The sequence below is a fragment of the Cyprinodon tularosa genome, unplaced genomic scaffold (genome assembly GCF_016077235.1).
Source record: "Cyprinodon tularosa strain WSP-4 unplaced genomic scaffold, ASM1607723v1 ctg111, whole genome shotgun sequence".
In the NCBI taxonomy this organism is placed as follows: domain Eukaryota; kingdom Metazoa; phylum Chordata; class Actinopteri; order Cyprinodontiformes; family Cyprinodontidae; genus Cyprinodon; species Cyprinodon tularosa.
The window spans coordinates 577,553-588,743 of NW_024037905.1; the positions used below are offsets into that span (position 1 = coordinate 577,553).

At 42.0% G+C, this 11,191-nt stretch overlaps 1 protein-coding gene across 4 annotated transcripts in view; it reads right to left on the minus strand.

Moving 5' to 3' along the window:
• col7a1l (collagen type VII alpha 1-like) overlaps positions 1 to 9,518 on the minus strand; it is a 117,975-nt gene extending 108,457 nt beyond the window's left edge. For all 4 annotated transcript variants that reach the window (XM_038298510.1, XM_038298502.1, XM_038298488.1 and 1 more), the window contains exon 1: positions 9,358 to 9,518. The gene's annotated coding sequence lies outside the window, so the exon portion shown is untranslated. The remainder of the gene's footprint in view (positions 1 to 9,357) is intronic.
• Between the last annotated feature and the right edge of the window lie 1,673 nt (positions 9,519 to 11,191).

Below are 11,191 nucleotides of genomic sequence, written 5' to 3' on the forward strand. Positions count from 1 at the left end.
CTATAGCCAAGTAAATAAAAACATTTTTTTTTCTTTCAGGTTTTCTTTACCAGGTTATTTATTGTAAAAAAAAAAAAAAAAAAAAAGAAAGTTACTTTTGTAAATATTAGAATATCTAAATCAGAGTTTGTCATTTTAAATTTGAATTGTTCTTAAGTTCTTTAGGGTTTTTTTAATTTTTAAATATTTGTATAATAATTTATTACCTTGATTTTTACATTAAAAATTGCCATCATCCATCGGAATTGTTATTTTAGCCCCCTTAGTGGTTTTCCACAGCCTATTTTCAAGTTCATGGATCATTTTTACAGACAGAAGCATGGTTGTGCCATGGAATCTCCCGTGTCACCAATTGTAGCGAACCTTTACATAGAAGAAATGGAAAAGAGAGCTTTGGACATCTTCAGAGGAACACCACCAAGCCATTGGTTTATATTTGTGGATCACACATTCATCAAAATAAAGTGGAAGCTTTCACAAGACACATCAACTTCGTTGACCACAACATCAAGTTCACCAGAGAGGATGCCAATAGCAACAAGCTACCTTTTCTAGACTGTTTGGGGAGCATGAAAGGAAATGGAAACCTCAACATTGAAGCCTATAGGAAATCCACTGACACAGACCAATACCTTCTTTTTGACTCACACCACCCACTAGAACACAAACTTTCAGTCATCAGAACAAAGAACAGAAACACATCAAAGATACTCTTCAGACCTGTGGATACGCAAACTGGGCGTTTGTCAAATCAGCAAGGAAATCCAAAAGACACCCAGCAGAACATAATGGTGAGAAGATCAAACGCAAAAACATCTCCATCCCATATGTTGCTGGAGTCTCTGAAAAACTCAAGAGGAATTTCTTCAAACACAAAATCCCAGTACATTTCAAACCTAACAAGACCCTTAGACAGAGGCTAGTGCATCATAAGGACAAAACCGCCAGACCAAATATGAGCGGAGTGGTGTAAACAGTGCAGTGCAGTAAGGAATGCTCTGATCTTTATATTGGAGAAACCAGACAACCTCTCCACAGATGCATGGCCCAACACAGATGAGCGATCTCCTCTGGACAAGACTCTGTAGTACATTTACATCTTATGGACAAAGGAAATTTTTTTGAGGGCCATAATGTTCACATTTTAGACAAAGAAAATAGGTGGTCTGAGAGGGGTGTGAAGGAAAGAAAAACCAAGCTTAAACAGACGAGGTGGACTCAGGTTCCAGCTTCCTGAAACCTACAATGCAACTATTGAGGTAATCCCTTCCGATTATCATTGCAGCCCCACCCCCTGCGCAGGGGAGTGGAAGACCTCGTCTATACAGCCAGTCCAACAATCCCATTTAACGACCGACCTTTCAGACACTTAGATGGGTATGGGGTATTGCAGTTTTACAAAAGAAGACAAATGACCCCCATTCCAAATGGGTGGATCCCTTCGTCGGTTCCAATTTGCATGTTTTCAAAACAAAAACTAGGCTTTTTTGGGCTACTGTATAAAACCTCAAACTCAATGCTATTCTTGACACTTTGAATTGAAAAAGCTTCCAGGATGGGAAGCGAAACGTTTTCAAACTCGGAAACCAAGTCCAGTGGATTGCTTTTCATGACCTGGATGACTGAGAACCTTCACCAGCATATTAATACTAATATTCACAGGATTTAGCTAACCAACAAAAACCTACAAATTACTGTGACACTGATGACATTGATGACTCAAAATGGTTAAAGAGAAAAGAGCTTTTAAAGCAAGTCCTCATTTGCTTCAGTTAAAGTCGGTTTTCACAGTTTAATTAATACACTGAGCAGAAGTGGTTCTCATGGGACAGTTCAAAGGCCAAAGCCATTGCTAGCAAAAAAGAACACAACTGTTCTTTTCAGATTGCCCACAGATAGCTTGGTGGCCCTGATCCAATACAACAAGAATGATAGTCTGTGAACTGACCAGTCAAAAGTGGGAAGTTTTGCATTACATCAACAATAAAACCAACATTTCAAAAGTAGAGCATCACATTGCAGAAAATATGATGGGCTAAAATCAGCGGTTTGGGCATTTGAAAAACCTTGCAAAATAGACGGACAGATGAATTCTGATTCTTACTGTTGGGATCCAAGGTTTGCCCTCCAGAGGGCGGTGTGGATCCCATTCTGTAGCTTCTGTTTCTGTTTGTATCCCTTCCTGTGGGCTTCTGTTTCTGTTGGGATCCAGAGGTTTGCCCACCAGAGGGCGCCATGGATCCTCTCCTGGGAGCTGGTTCTCAGCGCACAGCTGTTTCCCATCGGCTCTGCTCATTAACCTCTCCCCATATAAACTGTTTGATAGCTTCACTCTTAGCCGGATCGTTTCCAAGCTTCCAAGCCTTGCCATGTTCTCCCATGCTCTGCCATGTGCAGCCTTGCCATGCTCTTCCATGCCTTTGCCTTGCCTGCCTGAATCTGCTTATCTGTGCCTGTTAAACCCAGTCTGTCTGAACCAGCGAACCAGTGAGTTTGAGCTTGTTTATCTGTCCCTGAGTTTAACCTGTGCTCTGTCTTCTCTGCCTTCCAGGGCAGAATCCTGTGTGCCACTAATAATTATTGGACTTTAATCCTGCCTCAGTGTCTGTGGAGTTCTGCATCCTTGGGCTAGCAAACCAACCACGCATCATGACAGAACGATCCGGCCAACAAGCTAGCCCAGCAGATTCCATCCACGCTCACCTGGTGGGGCCCGCTCGGCGCAGTCTGCTGCCTCCCAAGTGGGAGGCGCAGCTGCAACACTACCATGAGTTATTGGCCTCCTTAGCCCCTGAGCCCGCTTCGTGCCTTCCAGAGTCCCCTGAGCAGCTCTTAAGGAGGCGGATGCACCGGAGTTTAGGGAATTACCTTCGAGAGGTGGAGACGGAGCTGAGACGAGTCGACGAGGAGCGGATTCGTTTTGTGCAGGAGATGAGGGGGCGTCTAGGGATCCCTGCTCCTGATTCGAAGCCGCAATGGGCGGCCTCCTCAGTCCCTGATTCGGAACCGCGACCGGCAGCCACCTGTCTACCTGTGGAGCCACAATCGATGGTCTCCCCAGCTTCTGGGGTGGAGCGGCAGTCGGCGGTTTACTCTGAGCCTCCTCCTGTGGAACCACAGTCAGTGGTTTCCCCAGCTCCTGATGCGGAGCCGCAATGGGCGGCTTCCTCTGTTCCTGACCGGGTGCCGCAATCGACGGGCTCCCCTGTTCCTGATGCGAAGCCGCAACTAGCGGGCTCCCCTGTTCCTGAAGTGAAGCCGCGATGGGCGGCCTCTTCTGTTCCTGATCCGGAGCCGCAATCTGCAGCCTCCTGGGTTCCTGTGGAGCCACAGTCGGTGGTCTCCCCTGCTCCAGGGGTGGAGCTGCAGTCGGCGGCTTCCTCTGAGCCTCCTCCTGAGCTGCAGTCGACGCTTTCCTCTGAGCCTTCCCCTGAGCCACAGTCGTCGGTTGCTGCCGAGCCTGTTGCTGTGTCGCTGAAGCTGAGACGGCGTCCGCCTCGACGCTTCCCACAGCAGCTGAGACGCGTCCTCCTCGACGCTCCCCGCAGAAGCAGAGACGGCGTCCTCCTCGACGCTCCCCGCAGCAGCTGAGTCGGCGTTCATCTCGACGCTCCCCGCAGCAGCTGAGACGGTGTTCTCCTCGTTGCTCCCCGCAGAGGCAGAGACGGCGTCCAACTCGGAGCTTCCTACAGCAGCAGAGAAGGCGCCCTCCTCCAAGGCCCCTGCAGCTTTTGAGACGCCGGCCATACGGCCGGCCACCTGAGACTCTGTCCTGCTGCCGGTCACACGGCCGGCCACCTGAGACTCTGCTCTGTCCCCGGTCCCACGGCCGGCCACCTGAGACTCTGCTCTGTCCCCGGTCCCACAGCCGGCCACCTGAGACTCTGCCTTGTCCCCGGCCCCACGGCCGACCACCCGAGACTCTATCCTGCTGCCGGTTCCACGGCAGGCCACCTGAGATTTAGCCCTGCTACCGGCCCCTCGGCCGGTCACCCGAGACTTTCTCTGTCCTCGCCCACCCTAGGTGGGTTGTTTTGAGTTTTGGTCCCTGTTGTTTTTTGTGCCTGGCCCCCCGTGCCTGTTTCCCCCTCTGTTCGCCCTAGGTGGGTTGTTTTGGTTTCTGGTTTTTTGTTTTTGGGCGTCTGGTATCCGCCCTTGAGGGGGGGGGTACTGTTGGGATCCAAGGTTTGCCCTCCAGAGGGCGGTGTGGATCCCATTCTGTAGCTTCTGTTTCTGTTTGTATCCCTTCCTGTGGGCTTCTGTTTCTGTTGGGATCCAGAGGTTTGCCCACCAGAGGGCGCCATGGATCCTCTCCTGGGAGCTGGTTCTCAGCGCACAGCTGTTTCCCATCAGCTCTGCTCATTAACCTCTCCCCATATAAACTGTTTGATAGCTTCACTCTTAGCCGGATCGTTTCCAAGCCTTGCCATGTTCTCCCATGCTCTGCCATGTGCAGCCTTGCCATGCTCTTCCATGCCATTGCCTTGCCTGCCTGAATCTGCTTATCTGTGCCTGTTAAACCCAGTCTGTCTGAACCAGCGAACCAGTGAGTTTGAGCTTCTTTATCTGTCCCTGAGTTTAACCTGTGCTCTGTCTTCTCTGCCTTCCAGGGCAGAATCCTGTGTGCCACTAATAATTATTGGACTTTAATCCTGCCTCAGTGTCTGTGGAGTTCTGCATCCTTGGGCTAGCAAACCAACCACGCATCATGACACTTACAATACAACAGGAAATGAAAATATCCAACCACCAAATTATAACTATAATCTAAGCAGCACTTGGGTTATATAGCATAATACAATCCAAAGCTCAATCCAGGGAACCTCTGACTGCCTCAAAATAGATCTTGGAATTGCTAAGTCAAGGGCTTAACTTGAATCCTAATAGGATGCTGTATAAAATGACTGTTAAAAGGTTATGAAAGGTCAAAACCTTAAGGCAAATATGCCCCTTTTTTATATTTATTTTTACAGTGCAGTAAAGCTAATTAGAACAAAAACACTCTGCTTCTGATATAAATATTACTTGTAATTAGAAGGCTAGACAGATATATCAAGTGTAAATTACAACTCTTAAAAGAAAATCCTAATCTAAATAAAATCTCTATAAAAATCTCATTAGAGGGTAAAAGTTTACAAAAACCAAAGACTGGAAGTCTTTTCTCAAGGGAAAGTATTTATTAAACATCCTGGTTGTGCTAACATTGATTCCTGGGGGCTGGTGCACATTTCCAGCAATCAATGAGCAAAGAGAGCAGTGGTATTAAATAATGAGACATTTAAAAGTATATCTACATTTATAAATTCAGGGTTTAGGCTAAAATAGAGTGAATGTATGATTTTGCAAAGCAGTACAAAAATTAGCTTGAGACTTTAGCAATATCCAGCCCCAACATATTACAAAATGTTGCATTTAGTTATTGATTTTAGCCCACATGTCTTGCTAATTCATCAATTGAATAATAAACATGTACTATGTAAAGTGCAGTCAGCATCTGATCTAATCTTTAGCACATAATACATTATACGGCAGTAAGAGTTGGTTAAAATCGACTGAATAAACAAAGAAAAAAAAAGAAATAACACCGATAAAGAGAAATGATGCTCTCTGCTATGTCTTACATCTGATTGCTAATCCCCACACATCTTGCAAACGTGCATGTGAGAACAGCACCAGCATGTGCAAATGACTAACATCAAAAAGAGTTCTGCTGCTTCACTCAGTAACATGACAACGTTTTCAAAAGTTCTTTTGGGTTTGAATGAGTCCCAACCCATCTATCAGGCCAATTCAACTTCATGAGCTTCCTCATGAGAGCACTTCGGCTGTAAATCTGCATGATTGCGGCATAAAAAATAAGATAAACACGACTTTAAATTCCAGAAAAATTCCTCCATGTGATTTGACCATCTGGTCTGACTAAGCCAGAAGGGCTGCAGGCTGAATAGTTTACGGCTCCTGCAGAAGGAAGTGAGAACTGGCAGGGCTTGAACTCTAATGCATAAGCCAAAAAAAATTCACTCTCCCTCTCACATACCAGTGCAGATCTAAGATCTGTCTCTGCATGCATCACCTTTGTACTGTACTGCAGAGAGGAGAGGCTCCTGTGTTATGATGAATGGCAGACAGAGCCTTCCAGCCTTGTGCTGTGTCCATGCTAAGGGGAGTTTTAAATGGGTATGAGACTCATAGACTTGCATTAATACTTTAAAGATACTTAAGAAAAAAGTAAGATATTAACATAAAATGTAATCACAAGCATTTATAGTCAAAATTAACCCCAGTCACCATAGTCTTTAGCCATAAACAGCCCATAGCTGCTGTCCATTATAGATTATAGGAGGCATCCATGTGCGTTCATGTGCTGTAACCACTGAAAAAATTAGGAATGTATTAAGAATAGAATAGAATACAGTAGAATAGAATATCATTTTTGGGGAAATTTGCAATGGACTCAAGGATGTGTAATGCACAGTGTAGCGGTGGTGTTAGACAGCTTTCAAGTGGTGCTAAATGTTTTATTCCTCTACCTAGTAATCGATGTCAGTCATTTGTTGCTTGTTCTAGATGGGTTCTCAGAGCTAACAGGACATGAACATTCAGAAGTATTCTTAAGGATCCCAAGGTGTTGCCAGCCAGGAAGAGATTTTTACTATCCCGGAGTAATGTTGGGTCTTCATCTCATGAGACATTCTGGTAAAACTTCAAATAAAGGCTATTATAAAGTATCCTGCTTCATAACACAGAGGAGCATGGGCTAAACTCTGAGCTTCCCTTTGTAAAAATGGTTCTAATCTAAGCGCCAAACTGATGAAGCCATTTCAGACGCTTGTAAATTGGACATCATTATACCATTATTTATCACTCTGGAACACAAACATACCAGTAAATTAAATCCATTTGTTTTTTGTGTAGCTCTTCCTTTACTATAAAAGATAAGAGCAGCGTCCACATAGATTACTTTCCAGATTACTTCTATCTTTTTGTCATGAAAAAGAGCAATCTGCTCAGACATGTAGGTGCTGGCTGATATCCTTGTTTCTTTACACACAGCTACAAATAATAGTCATGTTTGTTCTTTGGTTTGAAGATTTCAATTGCCGATTTACAACATGTCTCAAGGCACTTAACACTGGAAAACACAAACACACTAAAGTTATCAAATAATGCATTCACAATCAGTTTATCTAACGGGTTGATTGTTTTCCATCTAAGGACAGTTTTACTCTGCAACAATCCCTATACCTGTACTGAGCATGCATGTACTGTAGCAACAGTGGAAAAGAAATCTCCACTTTAAGAAGAAGAGCACTCAATCTGCCATAACCAAGTACAAAGCATCCACTCCACAATTTCGCCTTTAAGTTCTGTATTTAAGCAAATTAGCAGGACCATTGAGAAGGGGAAAGTCCTTAGAGAATCCAAATGCACAAACAGTACATTGTCTTGAGAATGCAAACAGCCCTTGCTTTAGTTATTCAATATCAGGTTGGCATTTAAAAGCTTCTTCATCACTCCCATCTAAAAAAAAACCTCATGAACTAGACAATCCTCCAACAGCGAGTTAGAAAGTCATACCTATTGAGTCCTTTGTGAGGCAACCACGCTTCAAACTTGGGTACCTAGTGTCACTCAAGGAAGAAAGTATTACAATTTGCCTTAATCTTATGCTTATGAAAAAGTTAGAGAAGCTTGCTAAAAAAAAGGTAGTAAACATTGCCAGGGGCCTGAGAAATGAGACCTGGATAGTAAAACCGCACCTTCTTGTAGTCCTTCTTTAAATAACCTAATTGGTGTTTTTTTCCAGTCTTCCTTGAGAGTCTGAAGGCTATTTAGCAGCTACATCTATATTTAAAGGTGAATCTCAATATGTAGTGAACAAAATGTTCATTTTAAATCCTATACATTGACCATAGATTAGGAGAGGGGCATTATCGTTCATCTGTTTGGAAATTGATTTAATTATTTTCAGTGAGCATTGAACAAACAATATTTTGCATCTCATCTTCAAAGATTGCTATTACGTTATTTCAAGTGAATAAGTATTTTTTTTTTTTATTCATTTGACAAATTGGCAATCAATGAAGTTGGAAAAAGATGTTTTATGGTGATTTATTCATTGTGGAAGTACTATTTTCTACAAAATGTCTGTCAGTGTAGCATTTTTTTAAAGCCTGAATCCTTCTGTTGCTCCAAATACCTAACTTATGACCAACACGGATGTCAGACATCCTCACTGTTCATCCCAACAATGCCTCAAGACATCTCTGCAATTTCTACAATCCTAAGTCAAATACACAGGCATGTCCTCAATGATCCCTCTGTGACTACAACCTGCACTCTTACCATGCTGGGATCACAAGGATTTTTCTGCTTTGCCAGGAAGTGCATTTGTTGTGTCTGCAGCTTTTAGTTCATCACTTTTCCAGGTGGATTATTTAATGTTACAAAATAAGGTTTACCACCTCTGGCCTTTATTCCCACCCATCCTCTTTTATTTCCTATCTCAACTTTTTACACACACCCACACATATGCACACTTCATATGCCTCCAAGTCTAACTGCATGTCAGCCATTTCTAGATAATGGCATTTTCCACCTCACCACTTCACAGGATGGATTATCCCCGTAGGTGGGAAACTGGTGACAGTAGAGACGCATGCGCAACATGCACACTCACACACCTCTCTAAAGCTACTGCTTGCATTGGCAGATGTCTTTGGTGTAAAAAAAAAAAAAATCTAGATCTAAAGCTGGTTCAAGCTAACAAATACAGGAAACTTTGATATGCGACTTACAAGTTACAGATGTTTGCCAATATAACACATTGCATTTGCATTTGGACTCTGGTAGGTCCACACAAAAATGTGAAATAGCTCCTGTTTACATAACAGACAATTTCCTTTTCTGACATTGCTCTAACCAACAACTTGATGTGCTCTTGTTATCCATGATACACTAGAGTTGACACGACTGCATAAGGCCATTTGCTGAATTTGCATGAGTAGATGCACATCTAGAGGCAAATGCACACGGAGGCAAAGAAACGGCTCTGCACAAAATATTACTGTATGTGTTCTTAAAACAATATAGACCATTTGCATTAATCATTTTATTTTTATACCCAACAAGGAACAAGGAAGGAAAATTACTCTGCGTTGACAGAGAGTTCTATTTAACGAGCAGCAGAGCATCTGAAAATTAGAAATCCTGGCCTTAATCCAAAGATTCAGTCTTTAAGGGTATCCACGCTGTTGAAATCCATAACTACTCTGTAAATGTCATATTAAAGTGCAATTACTAAAATGTGTTTCAAATATAATCCTAGAGTAGGCTCTGGAGTTTTTTTTAACTTACCAATGAAGACATTATCCTTTGAGTTCAATCTTTCAAGAGTCAAAAGAAAAACAACATAAAAACTATCCAAGTCAAGCTGCAGATTATCAAGTGAAAGAGAGCAAAGAAGTAGATCTGTCTGTATCTGAGAGACAGAGGATAGGTGTGTTAAAGTGAATGAATCAGTTTCACTGAAGAGAAAAGTTTGGGATAAAAGGGGTGGGAGTAAAGCTGCAGCAACCTGCTGGATCCAAGAGAGCTCAAATGACAGATAACGCTTGGAGAAAAACATCCAGCAGGAAATTAGCTGCAATTAAAGATAAAATATGACCCTACATTAGTGTCTAATGTTGTTGAAAAGCATTGATTCAAAATTAAAGGGCAAAGTTTAAATATATTTGCAAAAAAAAAAAGAAATTGGAAAAATGAAATCAAAAACTCATATGAATGAATAACTAACGTGTCTGAGCAAGAAACCCAGATTTTAGAACCCTAGGCTGCTCTTTTTTTGCTGGCTTTCAATTTTGCACAAGAAACTTCATTCAAGCAAAATCAGTGTATTAAATCAATCCCTGTGGCTTAAAAAAAAAAACAAAAAAAACAAAAACAAAAAAAAACCTGCATCAAGTAGGCAGAGCAGCTAATACAATCTAGAAGTGCAACCAAAGTCAACATTTATTCCCAATATCATGTTTCAACATTTATATGCTCATATAAGAAAGTGCCTCACAGCGCAAAGAGCTACCAAAAGTGAAAGGGTGTGTGGGGGGGGATAAATCTGTCATGTTTTACAAGCCTTTGTTGTTCTCTGCATCTGTGTGTGTGACTTAAGGTGTGTGGTGTTTTTGCATGCTCAGGGGCATCGGGTCATCTTTCATGATAGACCTAAGGAATGTGGTCACCAGTTTAATGGGACTTTTCCAGCTGTCAGCACTGACATGCTGTAAATCTCCACACGCAATCAAGAGACAAAGCTAGCCAATCGGATGATTCAGATAGCTCTTAGCAAAAGATAAGCTACAGTATGTTTCTGATTACACCACTCCAGTTTATACTTGAATGGTGCTCTGTGAGGGTAATCACTGTAGAGTAACTTATTTCAGGGTTGATTTTTCCTCAGAATTTCCCTTTCAACTAATGCCAAGAAATCAAAGCAATCTTAAAAATTTAATTCTTTATGTTTTGTAACGACAATGAATCATTTACACATGTCAAACAGAACTTTAGTATGGAATAATGCAGTACATATTTAATGAGTAATGAGGTTTTTTTTTTTATCCAGATGTTCAAATGTAGCCCAGACTTTCTCTCACCAAGTCATAAGTTTTGAATGGGATGAAAACCTCAGCTCCATCATCAACCCATGGTCGACTGCTATAATTTTCTTTTCAATATGCTTGTAGTATGCACATCAAAGAGGCAACCTTCCCCATTCAACAGACATGCAAGTTTGCTATATAAAACTAAAAAAAAAAAACTCAGGATGGTATGCCATCCTGAAAAATACATCACTGTTTACATCAAAACTTCCATTGAAGCCTCAAAGATAAAATTGTATGCATTTATAATTGTGAGAAAGATTGATTGTGGAAAAAATGAATTACATGTTGCAAGAAGACAGATAATCATGAAACAGAAGCTGAAATTAGCATTGATCTGAAACTATGGGGAAGCAACTAGGTCAGATTTAATGCTGTTAAAAAAAAAAAAACAAAAAAAACAGTTTACAGGGAAGATAACCTCACACAAATGTTTTTTTGTTGTTTTTTTCCAGCTCCAAAATTTAACAAATATCAACAGAGCTGAGTGCTGACAGGAGATGTGGCATATTAGAATTATGCCCTGTTCATACTGC